Here is a 21,932-nt window from a genome sequence, read left to right as displayed (position 1 = left end):
GTGTGACGCACTGGCTCTGAGGGGCAAGGAAAGTGCAGAGCCACCCTGGCCAGGGAAGAAAACGGGAGCAGAGCAGAGCAGGGCACAAGGAGACTTGATTTTTTGTATTTAAAATTGCTTTGTGCGCCCGCATCTAATCTTGCCCATTTCCAACATTTTGTGATGGCCTGGGATTTGGGCTCGGACTTGGAACCAGAGGAGTCTCAGTCTGCACCGGATCCTTTGCCTCAGGCATCATCTGAACCAAGTCTGGGGCCTGATCCTGAAGAGTCCCAGTCTGCACAGGTTCCCCTTCAACAAACACCAGCTGGGCCAAGTCTGGGGCCTGAGCCTGCCCTGGCTCCAGATGCAGGGATTACCTCGTTTCCTTCAGCTGGGCCATCACTTACAGCTGCTCCACTACCGGTTTGGTCAGGGGAGGCTGAGGCGGCCTCCGGGTCTAGTAACCCATTGACATCTCCCAAACTGCAGAGACTAAGGTCTGAGAGAAGGAGAGAGCTGAGTACTCGCAGGAGGAGTGCTCACCTTTGGGTGAAACAGGGAGGTGAGTCACCGGGGATCAGGACCGGCTGTTACCCCGACAAAGATAAAAGGCTGTCGGACCCTGCCCCAAGTTGTGGGAGCAACATTGCTGTATGCTAGATCCTGCCTGAGGTCCTGTACCTGTCCTTGCCTGGTGTCCTGCCTTGACCCTGTCAGACTGACTCCCAGCAGAACCTTCGGATTCTGGACCGGTCCCGGGCCGCATTTCACAGGTTACCCCCGGGCCCAGCACACATTTATTTATTGGTGTGTGTTTTACTTTTTGTAACTCTACCAAAGAATTATAAGATAAAATTGGGACTGAGGGGTTTTCTCAGGACGGTGGAAGGTGTGTGTGCTGTGTCCCAGTGGTGAAGTGGTAAATGGTGGAGACCACCTCCCCCTCCTGAACCTTCCAGAGAAGAGGAAAACAGTATAGATTTACAGGAGTGGTTTGAGGAAGGTCATGGCTCAGAGGCAGACAAAGAGCAGAGTTGGGAAATAATTGGAAAGGAAGTGAGGGAAGCAGAGCCTGAGCCATCTGAGTCTGACACGTTATCACTAGAAAGCATTCCAGTCCCCTCTTCTCACAGAATCTGGCGGGCATTGAAAGTAGGAGAGCAAAGGGCTTGTAGGCAAATGGCCCTGAGCGGCCACTGTAAGGTGGATGGTGTTGGTGATTTACTCAGAGCAACACCATTACTCCAAGAGGCAGCATTTCTCAGCCTCTCTCCGTGAATATTGAATAAAATACATTGGTCAGAGCTTCTTTGTCTGTCTGTTCCTGGCCACCTGCCTTGGGGGGGAATCAGATTTCCTGACGCCTGACAGTGTGCAAAAATGGGGGGGGTCAAGGAAGGTCAGTTGATGAGTGAATTCATTTCAGGAATGTTGGAGGGTATGCAGCAGAGAACCCCCAAATCTGCTGTCATATGCCCTTCATTCTACACGTTGCTAAAGCAATGCCTCCACTGACGCTGTACTGTTTTTAACACTGATTGGGAGCCGCCCAGGGTGGCTGGGGAAACTCAGCCAGATGGGCGGGGTATAAATAATAAATTATTATTATTATTATTATTATTTATTATCACAAAAACACAGGCTTCACTGGGGCGATGTGCACTCATGAGGAAGAATGACTAGTCAGGCTTCCTACGATGCATGGGTCTCACAGCAGATTCATCTGAATATGTAGAACAGACAACACTCCACTGCTGCTTGTTATTGTTGAGGTCAGTTGCATTGTAAACTTTTGAATGGACAAAGCAATAAATGCATCTATATTATATATGAGTTTAGGGTGGGGGAAATAGGCTGTACGCAGAGAACCTCCTAAACCCCCGGATCTAGCAAGTGTTACAATATAAGCTTCCTGTTGCTACTAACATGAGTTTGACCAAGCAGCAGGAGGCAGTGGAAGACAGGAGTGCCTGGCGTGCTCTGGTCCATGGGGCCACAAAGAGTTGGACACGACTAAACGACTAAACAACAACAAAGCTTCCTGTTGAGGTGATCGCCTGGGTGATGAGCCATTAAGGGAACAAAGGAAGTGGATCTGTGGGAAATGGCAAATGGGAGGGTTGCCTGATACAGTGGTATCTCGGGTTACAAATGCTTCAGGTTACAGACTCCGCTAACTTGGAAGTAGTACCTCAGGTTAAGAACTTTGCTTCAGGATGAGAACAGAAATCGCACGGCGGCAGCATGGCGGCGGGAGGCCCCATTAGCTAAAGGGGTACCTGAGGTTAAGAACAGTTTCAGGTTAAGAACGGACCTCCAGAACAAATTAAGTTCTTAACCAGAGGTACCACTGTAGTTAGAAAAAGGCAAAGGCAAAAATTGAGAGTTGTAGTGAGGTGCGCCAGAAGATATGCAGCAAATTGGAGAGAGAACATTGTTTGATTTCTGTTTGACTCCAAAGCTGTGGCTATGGGTGAAATAAGGCCCTCTTGGGGTGATAATGCTGTGAACCCCTCCATGCTCAGGTTGTCTATATGTGTAAATAAAAATATATCATAAAGACACCACAGTCTTCACTGTGCCCTCATTCCCAAAGGAAACATGAACTTGCGGTAACCGCCTAGAACCCCTGAAATCTCGTAGCACTTGGAGATTGGGGTGGTGTGCAACACTATACACACACACATACACACACACACACACACACACACACACACACAAGCACACTGAAAATGATGAATGTGCGAAAAATAAGGGAGAATCAAATTAAAAGCAATAAAACCGGTATCAAAAACATCACTTCAAAATCAGCAACAGCTGAATACAGCAATAACTGCACCGTCCAGCACTACCCCAAGGTAAATCCTGTTGAATGCAGTGGGGTAAGTGGGACTATGATTGCTTGGAAGAAACAGAAAAGATCTCTGAACTTCTCATGGTGCTCAGCTGGGTATGTTTCCCCCCTTTGGATTTTGTATTTATCCAAAATAAGCTGCAGAGGCTGCAGTCTTGAGTGAAGGGCCCACTGATAACTGAGGAGAGCGGGGAGAGAAGAGGGAGATTAATGTCGGGCAAGTTTTTGTTGGTTGGTGTGTTGCCAGAGGCATTCAAAATCACTCCTCCTCCACTCCCAAACTGCTTTTTTTCCCCCCATGTGAGGGAAAACATAAGGACTCTCATATCATTTTCTGCTCATCTCATTGCTGCCCCTGCCATTATCCTAACGTACCTAACGTTTCTGAAAAAACATCATTTCATGCACTGGTTCAGCCCACCCAATAGCACCTCCAGCTCTTCCTCTCTTCACAACTTGTCCATGCCCTGACTGCTGCTTTAATGTTGCATGGCAGCATTTAAAAGCTGGCATTTCTTTTTAACCGTACGGTGATTTTTATGAGCCTTTTTATTGTGTGTGAAATATTCCAGCCACATGAATGGCTCACGAAAGCTCACATGTTGAAAATATAATAATTGCCGGTGCTCTGAGGGGTCCCGATGAGTGACAGTGACTTTCGGAGGTCTATGTGCATTGGTTCCCATTCTGTGAAAGCAGGAGGGGGGAGTGCGGTTGAGCAGCGATACATCACTGGCCTCCCAATAACAGCATCTCTGCTGCTCACTGAGATGGTGTGGGGATGGGATAGGGCAGGGGTGAGGGTGAGGGTGAGTGGAGGCTGCCCTGGCAGAGCCAATCAGATTCACCCTCCACTGTGCCTGCACAAACCCAGTCTCACCACTCCCATGCCCTGCCCCATCCCAGTAAATGATAATTCTGCCACTGTGTCAGAGTCCTGCCTGTCACCACCCCTGCCAGACTGTCTTCTACTGGGCATGAGGAATTTTTTATCTTAGGCCCGATTTTGTCCAGTGTGATCTAAGTCACATGAATTCAGCTTCAATTATTCCAGGACCAAAACGACCTCGTTACGCATGGTAAATGTATCTTTATGCACATGAGCAGTGAGGACCATTCTTCTAAAATTTCGCAGTCTGAAGTACTATCTTGTAACCCCTTCAGGGAAGTGTATAACTTAGTCTACAGAATTCTCATAAACAGTGTTCATTTAGTGCAGCCGCTGTTTAGCTAAGGAACTTGGATGAATCAGAAGAGGTGAATCCAATGAAGTCATCCCATCAGCACAATGCAACTCCTTCTCCTCTCTGCATGTATCCCCTGCACCCCCTCAAATCTGCTCCAGAGAGTTGGACAGGGGAGAGGGCACCAGAGGCATGTGGGGAGAAGAAGAGAAGTCCCATTGCACTTTGCACATCCCAAACAACTGCCTAAATCAGCCTTCTCTATGCTGGTGCCCTCTTAGTTTTGGGCTGCAGATCCAATCATTGCTGACCGCTGGCTGGAGCTGATGGTGATTGTGGTCCAATATGTCTGGAAGGCACCAGGTTGGAGGAAGCTGACATAAATTCAAAGTGTGATGGGTAAATTATCTAATCCCATAACCTCAGATAAGTTTGCCATCAAGGCATATGTGGGGATCATTTACAAGATCAGTGACAATTCGGTTTTTAAAAGGTAGCCCATGTGGTTAGAAGGAAGAAACACCTTTTACATTGTCTTATTTCTCGATTATGATAAGCCATAACAATAGAATTGCTTCAAAAGGTAATCAAGTGTGCCCTTGAATCTCAACCTAACAGATCAGATGTTCACTTTTAAAATCTCTTCACTGACAAAGTAGCTGAAACTTTAGGCGACTGATCTCCCAGTTAAAGCATGAAGATTTAAGGCTTAAAATGGTTCTTGTGTATGCATACTCACCTGGGAGTAAGTCCCACTGAACTCAAGAACTCGTAAATCTGAGCACACATGTATAGGATTGCGTTGCAAGACGGCCAAACCCGTCCTTATCATACGCTAGTCAAGCAGAAAGTTCGATCTTAAACTTTGTAGTCCTTAAACTTTGTAGGTTCATGAAGTCAAAATTAGAAAATGCCTCAGCTTCTTAGTTTGGTGAGTGCTTTAATGTTCCTAAATTGCAATTTATTAGCACACCAAGAATCACCTGCTTTGACATGCAAATGTGCTTTGTGAAGACAGCATAACTTCCCCAAGGGAGATAGTCTTTATTATACTACTGCTGGAGTGTTTCCATTATTTAAAGGCACCCCACTGATTTGTTCTTACCTGCAGCTTTTTAAGAAAACAAGCGAACACTATAGGCCACCTAGCAAAGGTCTATTTATGTGATCATTCATTTATACCACCAAGACCTGGGCATAATTAAAGCAGACAGGAGCTTAGGTATTAGAGTTCTGTTCTATTTCTCCTAGGGCTTCAATGATCCTCCCCCAGTTGCCCTCGAAAGTGTAGACAAAACAGGCAGCTGCAATTATTATGTTTGGCAGCAATGGAAATTAACAATCTGAGCTTCAGTTTTCATTTTCAGTCCACCTGCTTCAATCTGACTTCTTGGAGCGGCCTACATGTTCTTCTTTGAAATATGCCAGACCAGGTGATATGGACTTGCGAGGGGGTGGGGGACAACACTATTCCTTTTGGTTAATTGGTTTAGAAATGCATTTCCTTAGCAATGGATGATTCCAAACACTGCATTGGCAGTTGAGGCTGAAGTTGGCTCCTGCTTCCTAGTTCCTTACTCAGTCCAGGTGCCTTGTGGGATATCTTTTTTTTGGGGGGGGGAGGCTAAGGAGTTAACCCTATACAAATCTGGGATGGAGTCCTTAAGATGGTTGGATGGCACCTTGTACGCCTCCTTCTGGCAACTCCTGCAGCTAAGATGGTACCAAACGTATTGCTCTACTTTCCTTTGGAACACATCAGTGGGGCCTTGTTGTCTGGGCAGCCCAGGACCTCCATATATGTTAGCTTGCTCCCTTAGAAGGTCACTTGGGTGCTGCTAACACAGCAATTTGATTTCACTCACGGAGGTGTACTCCATTGTCTCTTGAGGCAGATGGATGCCAACAAACTCAATCAAGGCATGTGGAACCAGCCAGAAGAAAGCACAGTGGTCCCTTGGTTTTCAAACGCCTTGATACTCAAACAACCTGGAACCCAAACACTGCAAACCCGGAAGTAAGTGTTCCGGTTTGTGAATTTTTTCCGGAAGCTGAACGGGCTACATTTTTAGTGTTATGCTTCCGATTTGAGTGCTACACTTCCATTTTGAGTGCCACACTTCTGTTTTGAGTGTTATGCTGAGGTGTGTCTGTTTTTGCTATTTATTTTGCATTTTTGTTTTTGCGGCTCTTTTTGTTTTGTTTTTCTGACTATGTGGAACCCAGTTCAGCTACTGATTGATTGATTGTGTGACTGCAGTACATTGTTTATTGCTTTCATTTTATGGCTCAGTGGCCTCATTATGGCTGTTTTAGGGGTTGTTTTTAAAAGTCTGGAATGGATGAATCCATTTCGCATTACTGTCTAAGGGAAAGAGCGCCTTGGTTTTGGAACGCTTTGGTTTTAGAACAGACTTCCGAAACGGATTAAGTTTGAGAACCAAGGTACCACTGTATGTGCTTCTCTGCTCCCTATTGTTGTTTAGTCATCCCTGCCGGCAGGACATTCTCCATTATAAGATGCCAAGAATCATGTCTGGCTGCAAGTGGGAAGCAATTGCAGCCTCGTGTTTATTACCCAAATAAGCCATTTACAATGTTTCTGCATACATAAAACTTATTTCAAGTTTCAAACATTTAATGGTAGCATAAACTGTGTAATATGCTTCTGGGAAAATCCCATTTGTTTGAATAGCTTGTGTATACAAAAATGTACCTGGGGTGTGCATTCATACATTTCAGAGTTTATGAAAATGCATTTATTCTGGCCACATATTGACATGTATTGAAGACATACATAGCAGACAGGTGTGTGGGTTTCATTTCAGAGAAAACGTTTTTGCAGGAAAGTGGTGTCTCAATGTGAAATTGACATGAAATTGGCATACAATGGTATCTAACCAAAACGGAAACTTTCCAAGACAATTAAGGTCATGGCATGAATTGTTACAAAAAAGTTAAAAAAAAACTCCTTCCATTGAGAAAGGGTATGGCTACTGGGAGAGTTGAAATGGTGACAGATTCAGATTGCAGTCCTTGGTCATCAATTGACTTGTCAAACAGGAATCTAAGGTGGTTCTCACCTTTCAATTTAAATGCATGGAAGCAAGTCTTCCTGCATCTAAGGTGCAAACATTGACTGAATGTAACAACTTCTGAGAGAAGACCTGTGAACTGTGACACCTTAGGAGACACAATTAGTTTGGAGTGTTCTCATTCAGCAAATACATTGGTATCTGAAAATAAGAGGCATTTCTGGTTTGGTTTCCTGGTGTTACTCATAAATGGGGGGGGGGGGGGAATGATGATTTAGTAAAACAGGCCAGCGACTTTCTGAAATAAAACACCATCCCTTGATAGAAAGTTATGTGGCAACTTTTCAAAGAAGCAAAGATAATTGCATACACCTACAGTTCCCATAGACAAAATAAAAAAATTCCTTCCAGTAGCACCTTAAAGACCAACTAAGTTAGTTCTTGGTATGAGCTTTCGTGTGCATGCACACTTCTTCAGATACACTTCTTCAGATACAGTTCCCATAGAGTTTGCTAGAGGACATATTTGAATTTGTTACTGATAAAAACAGATAATGCATTCACAGCGACACTTCCCTGTTCCTGGATTTCAGATTTTATTCATTTCAGCGTTCTCCTGAAAGCTTATCTGCAGAGTGAACCACTAACAAGACTGGGTAAAAAGATGTCAAGACTTCTGGGGGCCAATTACTACTGTTTCAGTAACATCTTCCATGCATTCAAATATGATACCCAACAAGAACAATATAAATGGCAAGGCAATAAATTGCAAAAATGAGAAAGAGAGCGAGAGGTGGGGAAATTAAAACATCGGCTTGTGGGGTTCTGCCAGGGCAAATTTAAACATCAAGGGTAAGGGAGATGGATAAAGTATTCTAAACACACACTAGTAAACTCTGGTGATCAAATATTTCAGGAACCACAACAATCTATTGTTCTCTTTGTAAATAGCTGTGTGACTGAGCACGTTTCATATTTCCTTAAAAGCCACAGTAAAGGTTGCAACTGTAATTCTATAAAATGCTTCAAAGAATCGGATTCAAGTAAGTGATGCAACAAGCAGTGAAATGTTTGTGGGTGGGGGGAGATTTGAAAAAGTTATGTTAAACAGCCCATATGTTGTTGCTGTTATAAAAAGATTTAGTACTGAGTTAATGAAGCAATTTTTTAAAAATTAGTAATGCTTATTTTCTAAGTAGTACATGATTGCTTTTAAAAATTGGCAACGGTTAAACATTTATAATAAAAGTATGAAAAACAAAGTTTCATTACTGATGAAGAGTAACTTCATGATTATAAATAATTCCAGGATCTGCCGCTGGTTCAGATTCTTATGTCACACTTACAGGAAAGTGCCTGTTGATTCTAGGTTAACCAAGAATCTATCAGCTCGGCGTTCTGCACTAAATATCAGCACGACATATGAGAAGTTCCACTTTGCACATAAAATAGCCACTGGAATTGTATGTGTAAATCTAACCTTTTGCTGCATTTTAACCAAACTTGAGTTTAACCGAACCCACACAAGCCTGCTTAGGAAAAGAAGTGAATATGTACTTTTACTCCTATGAGCAACTGCACAGCAAGGTGAGAGAGCTCATCCTGCTCTCTGGGACAAACAGAGCAATCACACTCTTCCAAAACTCTCCCAACAACTTTAGGACAATAGAGGCTGGACAGCCAAAGTTTCATGCTTACAGAAATAAAACAATGTACAAAGCAAACAGTGCTGTTCTCCCCCCGCATAGAGCGTTTTAGAGCTTATTTTAACTGGCTCTGAAACAATGAAGTTTAAAACGTGTACACTGCAGTTAATTTACTGATGCTGTTGGGAAAATGTAAAAAAGAAGGAGGTATCAATGAAATGAAAGCCTTAAATTTAGTTCTCTGCTTGCTCTTAAGGCTCGGGATGAAACGCACGCTATTAAAAATACACGGAATCCAAGTTTGGAAGGTAAGCTAGATGCTATGAGTCTACCTCTGAGGCAACATGCATGCTGAAGTTAATCAGAATCAGGTCGCTACTAAACAGCCGGAGGAAAACATGGGGTGCTTTGAGAAGCTACCTAAGTTGGCGGAAACAATGCCTTTTATCTGCACCCTCCCAAAAGAGAGAAACGCAGAGGCTCCAGTGTGCTAAGAGACCCCTTTTCTGCTCTCAAATCCTAGAGGGCGTGGGGGGGGGGCTGATTGTGACTGCAAAGATGCAGCCCACGGAGAAAGGGGGGTATATGGGGCACTCAACACATGCTCAGAGGTACCCTTCTCCATTCTTTGCACTGCACAGTGATGAAAGGGCTGAGATTGGCTCGAATGAAGCCCAATACCTGCCCGGCTCCTCTCCTGCTTTCCCTCCTCTGCAGAGAAGCTGCGCTCAGATTTACTGGAGAAGTGATGCCCCGCTCTTCACGCTGGGACTGCCCTCCTTCCCATCCCTCTCTACCCCCCTCGCCTTTCTCTAGTCAGGATCCCGCTTCTGGGTTTCACCATCTGTACCCACCCACTCCCCTGTTCCACGGCTCGCCAACTCTACCTCTCCGGTCTCTCTAGACTTACCGAGCTGTTCCTGGGAGAAGTTCGGGGCTGATGTAAATAGACACATCACCGACCGATGGAGAGAAGAAAGCGCAAGCGGAGGGGGGAAGAGAGAGAGAGGCGCCGCCGTGGGAAGACCCAGGAAGGAGGAGGAGGAGGAGGAGAAGAAGTCAGCCGGCAGGAGCCTCCAGGGAAGCGGCGGCGCTCAGGTCCGCGAGACGGGATGGAGGGGCGGAGAGGGGGCGGCGGCAGGCGCTGCGCTCCCGGCGCTCCCCCTGGACTCAGGCGGCGGGTCGTGCGAAGAGCCACCCAGGCATTGCCAAGGCAGCCGAGGCAGCCGCGGATCAGAGAGAGAAAGAGAGGAGAGAGTGGGTTTTACTCTTCCCTTGCAGGAGAGAGAGAGAGAGAGAGAGAGAGAGAGAGAGAGAGAGAGAGAGAGAGAGAGAGAGAGAGAGAGAGAGGCAGGCAGGGGCGAGCTGCGCTAGCTGGTTGCGATCCAGCCTCTCCGCTGTTCCTGGGGACTTTCAAAAGGTCTTGCCTCTTATCCCGATTTCTAAGCAGAGACTGGGCTGGGGGCAGGAAAAACGCACAACTCCTCCTCCTCCTCTCTCTCCCTCTCCCTCTGTCTTTGGGGAAACCCAGATGAGGCCGGGAGGGAAGCTTTGGTTCCTATCCCCACAAGATTAGTCAGGCCCTCCAAGAAAAAGAGGGACCCAACGGGTCATAGAAACCAACTCCTAGGAGCCAAGAGGTCTTCACCCCACTCCCATAAAATATATGAGCGGGTTGCACCCCCCCCCCCCAGTTGATAGGCATTGCCATGAACCACATCATGTGATCGAATATGTAGGGTGGAGCATACCTGTAACCCCCCCAAAAAATATTTTATTTAAGTTGGCACCCCTGCCACAGGTAGTCTGAACTCCAGTTTGGCTTTGCTCCTATGGCCTGTGAAGAATGGGGGATGCCCTCACCTTAACAGGTAGGCAAGACTTTGTCCATACATATGGGGTGAAGGACAATAGCTCAGTGGTATAGCACCCCTGGTTCAAGGACTAATCCTCAGCATCTCCAGGTAGGGCTGGGAGAGGACCACATTTGAAGTCCTGGAGAGGTTCCATCAGTGAATGTAGACAGTACACTTACTAGGTGGACCAATGGTATGAGGCCTCTTCCCCTTGCTTCTGATGCAAATGGGGAGAGCTCTGCTGGGAGCCTGCTTGAAGTCCACTTTTTGGGAAAGCATAGTTTACAAACAACTGTCCTATTTTATTTTTTAAAGAATTGGGTTGGTTGTGCTGAGTTGGCTAACTCACAAAGGATCTTCCTCAAAGGCTCCACCAGATCTATCATGGGTAGGTGAAATATGGTGTGGCCAAATGTTAGCCCACCAAACCACTATGGAGGACTACAGTGAACCCAAGATGAAGTGATGGTGATCTTTCACTTGGTTATAACTGGATTTTGGATGGTTTTTCTTCTTCTTATGGGCACACACTAATTTTTCTTTCTTATTGTGGTATAAGTTTCCATGCATTTTGTGCACATCTGTGAAATTTATTTGCCACAGACTGAATTTATTGCGTTTCATGGTATTTCTGCCCCACTGTTAACATTTTCTCCCTACATCTCTCTGTTGATCTCTCTCTGTGACTAGAAGGCCTTGCTGGTCATTCCACAGCTGGCAGATTGCCATCGAGTGTCGATGAATAAGTGGACCACTTTTGCAGTGCCACTGACCCTCTGAAACACCCTCCAATAGGTTCATCTGAGGATAATGGGGCTTCTTTCCACATAAATCCTACAGCGTCAACTCCCATTGTGTATCTGAAGAAGTGTGCATGCACACGAAAGCTCATACCAAGAACTAACTTAGTTGGTCTTTAAGGTGCTACTGGAAGGATTTTTTTTATTTTGACTATGGCAGACCAACACGGCTACCTATCTGTAACTGGAACTCCCATTGAGCACACAAAGAGCCCTGCTTTGATCAGGCCAATGGTCCATTTAAAACCAGCATCCTGTACTCACAGTGGCCAACATGTGGGAAACCTGCAAGCTGAACATGAAGGCAATAGCACTCTGCCTGCCTGCGATTCACAGCAACTGATATTCTGAGACACAATGCCTCTGACAGTGGAGGTAGAATAAAGCTGTTGAGGCTGGGTAAACATTAATTGTTAACTCATTTGCAGGTAGTTTCCCCCAGTTTTAACCTATAAAGCCCTAAACGGCCTAGGACCCTCATACCTATGGGACCACTTCTCCTGGTATGCCCCACAGAAGACCTTATGGTCTGCAAATTACAACATCCTAAAGATTCTGGGCCCCAGACTGGCCTCGACCAGAGCCAGGGCCTTTTTGGCCATGGCCCCGGCCTGGTGGAACGCTCTCTCACAAGAGTCTAGGGCCCTGCGGGATTTGACATCTTTCCGCAGGGCCTGCAAGACGGAGCTGTTCCGCCAGGCCTTTGGTCAGGGTTCAGTCTGACTCATTTTCTCCTTGTATAAGAACAAGCACGAAGGAGGTTCCCAGCCTGCTCTCAGGTGCTTATAATATCAGTGGAAACAGTTGGTAACTGCCTTCAATTTTAACCTGAAGATTGCCACTTGTCCAGTTTTAATTTTAATTTGTTTGAATTAATTGTGGGATGTATCTTAATTTATTGATCGCTTGCTTTTATGCACTGTCTTACTTGTATGATGTTAGCCGCTCTGAGCCTGGCTTTGGCCAGGGAGGGCGGGATATAAACTTATTATTATTATTATTATTATTATTATTATTATTATTATTAATGCTTTCCCTCAACATGCTGCTTTCAATTGATATTTATTCTAGAACTGGCCATCCACAAGACTGGACTTGGTTACTTGATATGCATTTGAAATCCCTTTCCTTGCTTAGGTTATTCATTCCTTTCCCTCTTTGTACATGGTCCAGGTGAATGATGGAGCAAGTGGGGATGGCAGTGATGTTATGTACCCACTCGCAACATTAATTACTGAGAGCCAGTGTGGTGTAGTGGTTAAGAGCGGTAGATTCGTAATCTGGTGAACCGGGTTCGCTTCCCCGCTCCTCCACATGCAGCTGCTGGGTGACCTTGGGCCAGTCACACTTCTTTGAAGTCTCTCAGCCCCACTCACCTCACAGAGTGTTTGTTGTGGGGGAGGAAGGGGAAGGAGAATGTTAGCCGCTTTGAGACTCCTTTGGGTATTGATAAAGCGGGATATCAAATCCAAACTCTTCTTCTTCTTATCAGGCAGGTGTAGATACGCACCCAGACCTCACACCAGCTACATGGAATGGAAGAAATGGACAGGGAGACATTTTTCTCCCTCTTTCAGAACACTAGAACCCAGGGCCATCCAATGAAGCTGAACGCTGGAATATTCAGGACAGGCAAAAGAAATTCCTTCTTCATGCAGTGGGTGGTTACAGAATTCATTTCCTCAAGATGTAGTTATTGATGGCTTTAAAAGAGAATTAGGAAATTCCATGGACTGTAAACCTATCAAAGACTACTAGGCATGATGGATGTGTTCTGTTTTTACTCTTGGAGGCAGCATGCCTCTGAACACCACTTGCTGGGAATTACAAAAGGGGGAAAGCATTGCTGCACCCATGTCCTGCTTGCATGGACATCTGGTCGACCACAGTGAGAACAGGATTCTGGATTAGATGGGATGTTGGTGCTGACCTTTAAAGCCCTAAACGGCCTCGGTCCAGTATACCTGAAGGAGCATCTTCACCCCCATCATTCTGCCTGGACACTGAGGTCCAGCTCCGGGGGCCTTCTGGCAGTTCCCTCGCTGTGAGAAGCCAAGTTACAGGGAACCAGGCAGAGGGCCTTCTTGGTAGTGGCACCCGCCCTGTGGAACGCCCTCCCACCAGATGTCAAAGAGAAAAACATACTACCAGACTTTTAGAAGACATCTGAAGGCAGCCATGTTTAGGGAAGCTTTTAATGTTTAATAGGTTATTGTATTTCAATATTCTGTTGGAAGCCGCCCAGTGTGGCTGGGGAAACCCAGCCAGATGGGCGGGGTATAAATAATAAATTATTATTATTGTTATTATTATTATCCAGATGGACTTTTCTCAGCTCCTCCCAAGATGCTGAAGGGTGATGGGTGTGGCAAGGACAATCAGGGGCGACATCTAGAGGGGGCCAAGAAACCTCCCCCCAAATTGTCACGGAGGGGACCAGGCCCCCTTCATTATCCCCCTCAATGTGCGTGCATGCCACACAATGTGCTCATGCCACTTGTGCACACGTGTGACACATCAGCACATTGCGTAGCGCCGACTCCCTCAATCATGGGGGCAATCATCATTTTATCCACAGTGACACAATCAAGGAGGCTCAGGGCCAGAGTCAGAGGTCAGCATTGCCACACAAGCCATGGTAGTGTCCCTTACCCCACTGAAAAAGACAAAGGAACCACACGAGTCCATCACCAGTGCAAGTATATAGTGTAGCAAATGCCATTATTTGCTTTTTCAGAAATGCAAATGGGGTGAGGGTGCTCTGGATTCATTCCTGGTATGATGAGCAAATGACCCAGAATGGACATCAGTGAAATTAAGATGGATAGACAGCAATTAAGTCAAGAAGCCTGATATGGCGCTTCCTGAAAAAGGATGGTGCGAAAAGTGACAAAACGTTTTCATATACCGAACAGCAAGGAATAAAAACATCCCACAGTGTGTCGAAATGTCTCCATTAAGAAGATGAGCGCTGATATTTCATTCTCTGCTAATAAAGCTATAAATGCTGACAACAATCATGATACTCTGCCTTCAAAAAGGAGAGGGAGAAATGGCCCCCAAATTAATCAAGACATCTCAATTTCAACATATATATATATAAAACCTACCATGGTTCTTTCAATCACTGCCACTTCACTTATTACACCAACCCATCTACTTAAAAGGCCCATCTTAATGTCCTTTTTAATGCAGCTTCAAAAACCAACCCCAAGACCTACCCCCATTATCACCCTCAGCTTTCTAATTTATACGCAGTGAGGGGGAAAAGTTTGATAGCCAGAAAACCACTTTGGTCTGTACATAGGCCAAAAAGTTTTCCATTTATAAAAACTTAGTTTTGAAATCCAGCATAGATTTAAGAGGGAAATGGAAATCTATCTGAGAATATGACTAGAAAAGAGAGAGAGAGAGACAGAGAGACAGAGAGAGAAGCAGTGACCTCTTCTTTTATTTTTATTTTTCATTTAATGGCTAATGTAATAAAGATCTCTAAACAGTTTACATTAAAATAATAAAAAATATTATTTAACAGTGGCCTCATATGTAGAATATCAACAGGGGCTACCTCTTCTTCTTTCCTATGCCAAGGAAGGCTTTATATTGTAAACTGCCCTCTGATCCTCAGATGAAGGGCAATAAAGAAATTTATAAATAATAATAAAGTCTTCACCAAGACCAACTTTAAAACAGGCACCCTGCCGGGAAATTATTTTTGCTCTCACTTCCTCCTGTCCTGAGGTGCCTACATATGTATCACGAAAATAGAGGAATTATCTGTAACAGCAACACAGGAGGCAATTTTTCTAAGGATCACAGCTTGGAATAAAGAGTTACGCTTCCCCTCCCCACATATTGCAGCCTCAATTAAAATTGTCCTTCCTGCCACCTATTATTAAACAAAAAATCCTAGACACCATTGCTAACAAAGTACTTAGCAGCATATCTAATTTGTCCCTAATACTATTGATTTTCTTGGGGGGGGGAGGGTCCCGAATCATTATCAATCCAATAACTTTAAAGGAATACCCTTTATAGTTCTTGATTTGTAAAAAGTCACATTGAAAATCCGTTGCAGAGTAAGGAATGGGCTTTAAGGATGGAATTGTGGCTGTAAACCCCTTGGAACATAGATGGAGTCCATTTTGAGTTGACATGCAAAAGAGGGTGCTGGATGAGTTTGATTCAGAAATGTGACATGCCCAGCAGTGCAATTGCAAGCATGTTTACCTGGAAGTAAGACCAATAAAGGTCCGTATAGTAAAAGCTATGGTTTTCCCAATAGTGATATATGGAAGTGAGAGCTGGACCATAAAGAAGGCTGATCGCCGAAGAATTGATGCTTTTGAATTATGGTGCTGGAGGAGACTCTTGAGAAGCCCATGGACTGCAAGAAGATCAAACCTATCCATTCTTAAGGAAATCAGCCCTGAGTGCTCACTGGAAGGACAGATCCTGAAGCTGAGGCTCCAGTACTTTGGCCACCTCATGAGAAGAGAAGACTCCCTGGAAAAGACCCTGATGTTGGGAAAGATGGAGGGCACAAGGAGAAGGGGATGACAGAGGATGAGATGGTTGGACTGTGTTCTCGAAGCTACCAGCATGAGTTTGATCAAACTGCGGGAGGCAGTGGAAGACAGGAGTGCCTTGCGTGCTCTGGTCCATGGTGCCACGAAGAGTCGGACACGACTAAACGACTAAACAACAACAACAAGAAGACCAATAATAATAATAAATAAATTTTATTTATATCCCACCCTCCCCAGCCGAAGCTGGGCTCAGGGCGGCTAACAACAGACCAAGTGAGGTTGATGGAACTTACTCCCAAGTCAATGTATGAAAGATTGCCTAAGACATATTGAAATAATTGGACCTGAATTCCACTGCTCAGTACTTTTATCCATGGATTTCAGTCCCTGGGTTGTGCTTTAAATGCTAGGTTCCCGTAGTTCACTTATTTAGGCACATTGCTTCTCCGTTATATACCCAAGGCAACCGTTCTCAACTGCTAGTGTGCCATGAGAAATTGAGTAATAAAAGAACAAAGGTTTCCTTAAAAGCCAAAGCACCTATGAGCAGATGAATTTGTCCTCTTCATCTCTGCCATAATTGCTGCTCTGTATATGACTGTTTCCAACCAGTGGCTATGTGGCTTTTGTTTCTGTTAGGGTGATTCTGAAGCAAAGTCCTTGGGAAAGATTCAGGACTTGTTTAAAGTGAACTGGGAATCTGTCACTCACAATTGAAACAGGTTTCCTGAAGCACTTCATGGTGCCTTGGCAACCTGAACATCCGTAACAAACACTGCAGACAACTCTGCTAAAAGCAAAACTAACATCCCTAAGACAGCAAGAGGGGTTGTGGGGGTGAGGTAGAGCAAAACCCAGGTGGAGAGAGGGAGGAGGAGAGCTGATTAGTCAAACTTGTAATCAGAAGGAATGATTTACTCAGACTCTCCAATCCCAGTGTTTTTGGGAATGGACAGTGAATCTTCTTCTGGTTCTCTCCCCAACCACATCTACTTTAAAGTTGCCTAGCAGGAAAACAACCAGACTGATTTGTCTGGTAAATTTCTTACCTAGGAGCATCTCCCTGATGTCAGCTATTTCCAGGCTAATTGACTGGGGGAAAACAAGGGGAGATTAAGTGAAACCTTTTTACCCACTCCGAAATTGTAGAAGCAGCATTTGTGATATTTCAAAAATTAAAAACATGACACCCCGAACGTTGTTTTTTTAAACAAACAAACAAACAAACAAACCCCAAAGTTGTTTTCAATTGACTTGCCTAAGATCCAGCACAAAGCACCACTTTCGAAAATTCCACCGGAAGTCAATTCCCCCTTTGAAATCCCAGTAATGTCTGGAAAAATCTGGACACATGGCAACCCTAGTTGGTGGGGAAATCACTGCAGCCTTACTTCTGAAATTTGGCAGGATGAATCCCTTCAGGAGGGGTTCCCAGGCATGAAAATGGCACCCAATTCCTCCCCAAAGTAAAGAAGTTACAGATATTCTGTTTTTCTTTAAAAAAAAACAAAAACTTTCAAGGCACCCAGCACTGTTTCCTGATTCTTGGTTTACAGAAGTAGATGACTGATTTTGTCCCCACAGTGTTACAAATTAACTCATTCAGATAATTGTGTTGTTTGCACTGATTTTCAAATTTATGTATATTGGTTAAAATTTATGTACCTTATACTGGTTGTGTGTGTGTGTGTGTGTGTGTGTGAGAGAGAGAGAGAGAGAGAGAGAGAGAGAGAGAGAGAGACTTTTGAAATTAGTAGAGATTTTGGGGGGGGGGAATGATTTAGAAACTCCACACCTGTCATATAATAAATAGTACTGCCTGTACACAAGAATGTAGTGGGGGAAAGAAGGTCATTGAAAATCTGTATAGTGTATAATTGGAATTATCCATGCATGGAGTAAGGGGAGGGTAGGAATTGATTCTGCCTTCAGATTTTTTTCCTTTTTCTTTTTTTAAAAAACGTTCATGGTAAGCATGTGTGCACAAATGCTTTTAAATTATTGTAACTAAATGCTTTTAAAATACGGTAGGTTGTTAATACATATGTGCAGTTTAACCCTGTGATGTGAAGAAAGAAGTATGAACCATCCACCAAGTATTAACAATATCCATTGATAAGCAGAAGAATGGTATATTTCAACCTCACCCCCTTTCACTCAACAATAACAAATAACCACACACACAATTGTGGCAATATTAGAGACTGCAGTTTCTTGGGTAAAAGGGAAAAGCAGGCCATTTTTTCTTCTGTAAAAAAGGGGAAATAAAACACTTACGAAAGAAGTAATTTAATATTTACATGCTGACTGATTACACTTAACACCCCCACCCCACCCCACCCCACCCCAAAAAGGTGCGATTTATTGTGGATGCTTGGAGACATATATTGCAGGATTTTTCAGTTTGTCATATTCCATCCAGGTTCCAGGTACTTCCTGCAGAGGGAATGGGTAGAAAGAACAGTAGATATTCCCAAGGGACTGATGATAAAAGATACCAACTCAGAGAAGTAGTCATTCCATCAGGGGTAGGTCCATGTGAAAGCAGTACATAAAGAACACTTGGAATTATGAAATCTGAAAACCATAGAGAAAAGCAGGGGAGACAAGCAAGTCTAAGAAGAAACTATATTATGTATAAAACTATTGCTCAGCAAACTTTTTTAGCAGGGGGTCAGTCCACTGCCCCTTAGACCTTGTGGGGGGCCAGACTATATTTTTTTGGGGGAGGAATGAACGAATTCCTATGCCCCACAAATAACCCAGAGATGCATTTTAAATAAAAGCACACATTCTACTCATGTAAAAACATGCTGATTCCTGGACCATCCGCGGGCCGGATTTAGAAGGCAACTGGGCAGGATCCGGCCCCCGGGCCTTAGTTTGCCTACCCATGCTTCAGGGGATACCTCACCATCACCACCCAGGGTTTAAAGTGGCCCTGGGGAAAATGATCTCAGGTGGTTTCTTTCTTCTGTAGGTGAGCCCCTTTGGGTTTTTCCTGCCCGTGGGGAGAGTCTGTAGGCAGATTTTATTTGCATTCACTTGAATGCAAGAAGGTCTTTCCATACAACCAAGGACACCTTTCTGCTCAACACAGGAAGGTTGGGACCTATGCATAGAGTAGTGGACACGGGTAGTGCTGTGGTATAAACCACCGAGCCTCTTGGGCTTGCCATTCAGAAGGTCAGTGGCTAGAATCCATGAAACAGGGTGTGCTCTTGTTGCTCTGTCCCAGCTCCTGCCAACCTACCAGTTCAAAAGCACACCAGTGCAAGTAGATAAATAGGTCCCACTGTGGCAGGAAGGTAAAGGGTGTTTCCATGCACTCTGTTTTCTGTCATGGTGTTCTGTTGCGCCAGAAGCGGTCTAGTCATGTTGGCCACATAACCCAGAAAGCTGTCTATGGACAAATGCCAGCTCCCTTGGCCTGAAAGTGAAATGAGCGCCGCAATCTCCTAGTCGCCTTTGACTGGACTTAACCATCCAGGGTTCCTTTACCCTTTTTTTACCTTTACACTAGGGATGCTTGGAGCAGGACTTCTGTGCATACTCCTGTCCCCACTTTTGGTTTTTTAAAAACCTTACACACACACACTGCAATATTACAGCAGAGCAAAGGCATTATATGGTTGAATATTTCCCTTTATATGTCATTCCAGAACGTAATGAAGACCAGAGTTCTAAAAAACCTTTCTGGTTGCTCTTGCTTGCTCTTATTTTAAACATTATGTGTTCATACATGAACATAGCTCTGGCACAGCATCCTCTGTTTTGGAGCTGCAAGTTTGCTTTTTATGACATCATTTTCCATCACTGAATGCTTGTGAACTTAAGATGAACTTAAGAACAGCAATGCACATAGTGTCTGAGGGTTGCTTTGGTGTGCTGTTTTTTTGTTTGTTTGTTTTTTTTACAGTTATCATCCACTTTAAATAATGGCAAATTATGAATACTCTTGCTCTTCATTACATCAGAGGGGCAAAATGAGAATGACATCAAGAGCCTTATTCCAACCACAGTGTATAATCATGGGTAACATAATCGCAGTAAAAACAACTGAGAGCCCTTGTGGCACCTTAGAGCCTCACAAACGCACCATGGGCGAAATGAGTTTCTGTTGACAATAGCCCACTTTGACAAAGCCGTAAAGGGATGACTTCGATTAGCAGGTCATGTCATGCAAAGGACAGCTGCAATTTGGTCACATTTATTTGCAGAGCCCAATTGTAAGCAAAAATAAGAATAGAGGTAATGTACAGAGATAATGAATATAGCAGTATTTTGTTTTAATTGTGGAAATATGACGGGGTGGGGGGGGGGGCAGTTCCATAATTCCTAATAGTCCTGAGCCAGAGTGGTGTAGTGGTTAAGAGTGGTAGACTCGTAATCTGGGGGAACTGGGTTCGCTTCCCTGCTCCTCCACATGCAGCTGTTGGGTGACCTTGGGCTAGTCACACTTCTTTGAAGTCTCTCAGCCCCACTCACCTCACAGAGTGTTTGTTGTGGGGGAGGAAGGGAAAGGAGAATGTTAGCCACTTTGAGACTCCTTAGGGCAGTGATAAAGCGGGATATCAAATCCAAAGTCGTCTTCTTCTTCTTCTTCTTAGGGTAGGGTTTCTCAAACTGTGAGCCAGGATTCCCACTCACACCTAGTAGGCCTTGGGCCACTTTCAGGTGGCATGGCTTGCCCAGGGCCTCCTCACTTGCCTGCCCAGCCCCCTAAACCATGCTGTCGCCATTTGATTAGACTGATGCCAGCGCCAACAACTCATCGCATGCTGAATAAAGGTATGTGTGAGCTAGACAAACCCAGAGGATTGAGGGGTGGAAAGGAGCTCTCCTTCATGTGAGGGGGAAGGGCCAGAGGAGGTGCTGAAGGAAATTTGAAAGATAAAACATTATTATCATGAAAAGTCAACTGGGAACAAAGATGAGGAAGGAGTGAATGTAAAAGAACCAGACCAGAGGGGTGAAAGAAACTGGATTTATTTATTTTTTTCTGGGGAGGGCGAGGAAGGTACAAATTGAGTGTGAAAGGAGAATAGTTACCTGGCTGGCTAGTTCCTAAGCGACCAAGTCGTGGAAATCTCATTTTTATGGATATCTGAAATAAGTAAAAGCTGGCATTTTGTATGGTTTGTCCAGCAGGTGAGATATGCTCCACTTTTCAAATCAGTGGTGCGGTGAATCAGAATTTTGCTCAGAGGCCACATCCATACCCACGATTCTGCACTTTTAAAAAGAGTTGGCCAGTTCTTATATTCTATTCTGCTGTCACAAAGGAAGTGGAAGGAAGAAACAGGTCAAGTCAAGTCTGGGCAAAAGCTGAAGGCAGTTATGTCAAAGGCAGGTCAGCACCCTGGGCAGCTCCCAGTGAGTCCATTTGCTAAGCCTTAGATTATGTTGTCTCAGCAGAGCATTCAGGCCATCTCAGGTCTTACAGAGGTCTGGCAAGGCATATACTGCTGTTGGACCCACCTTCTTGAGAAGCTATCTGTGTTGACCTTTTCCCAGGTGTTTTCTTTCACAATTTGAAAGGGATTTGTCCTCCAAGTCTGAGGAAGGCAGGACAGCTGCATTCTCAGTTTGGGAGAGCTTGTGGGCCAGGGTACTAAATGTTTCCTCTTGAGTGAGGCAACATAATTCCACCTCACTTGTATCTCCCTCAGGGTAGTTTATGGGACTGGGTTCAGGGACCAAGACACCTGACTAGTTCAGGTATTACAGTGGTACCTTGGTTCCCAAACTTAATCCGTTCCGGAAGTCTGTTCCAAAACCAAAGCGTTCTAAAACCAAGGCCTGCTTTCCCATAGAAAGTAATGCAAAATGAATTAATCTGTTCCAGACTTTTAAAAACAACCCCTAAAACAGCAATTTAACATGAATTTTACTATCTAACATGACCACTGATCCATAAAATGAAAGCAATAATCAATGTACTGTACTATAAAATAAATAAGACAGTATTGTAGATGATAATTTTTTTAAAAAAATAATAATTCTTACGTGCACTGAGGATAGTCATTATTTAGATGGGGAGGGG

At 44.4% G+C, this 21,932-nt stretch overlaps 1 protein-coding gene across 2 annotated transcripts in view; it reads right to left on the bottom strand.

The window, feature by feature from the left end:
* Positions 1-21,932, bottom strand: part of MME (membrane metalloendopeptidase) — an 84,020-nt gene that overhangs the window by 59,158 nt on the left and 2,930 nt on the right. The window contains exon 1 of one of the 2 annotated variants that reach the window (XM_083504106.1): positions 9,612-10,156. The exons of the other annotated variant lie outside the window; for it this stretch is intronic. The gene's annotated coding sequence lies outside the window, so the exon portion shown is untranslated. Of the gene's footprint in view, positions 1-9,611; positions 10,157-21,932 lie in introns of those variants that run through there. 2 annotated transcript variants of the gene reach the window in all.

This window comes from Podarcis liolepis (assembly GCF_965112155.1).
Source record: "Podarcis liolepis genome assembly, chromosome: 5".
Taxonomy (NCBI): domain Eukaryota; kingdom Metazoa; phylum Chordata; class Lepidosauria; order Squamata; family Lacertidae; genus Podarcis; species Podarcis liolepis.
The sequence above is the reverse complement of the archived record's forward strand: the minus strand, read 5'-3'. Positions and strand labels throughout refer to the sequence as shown.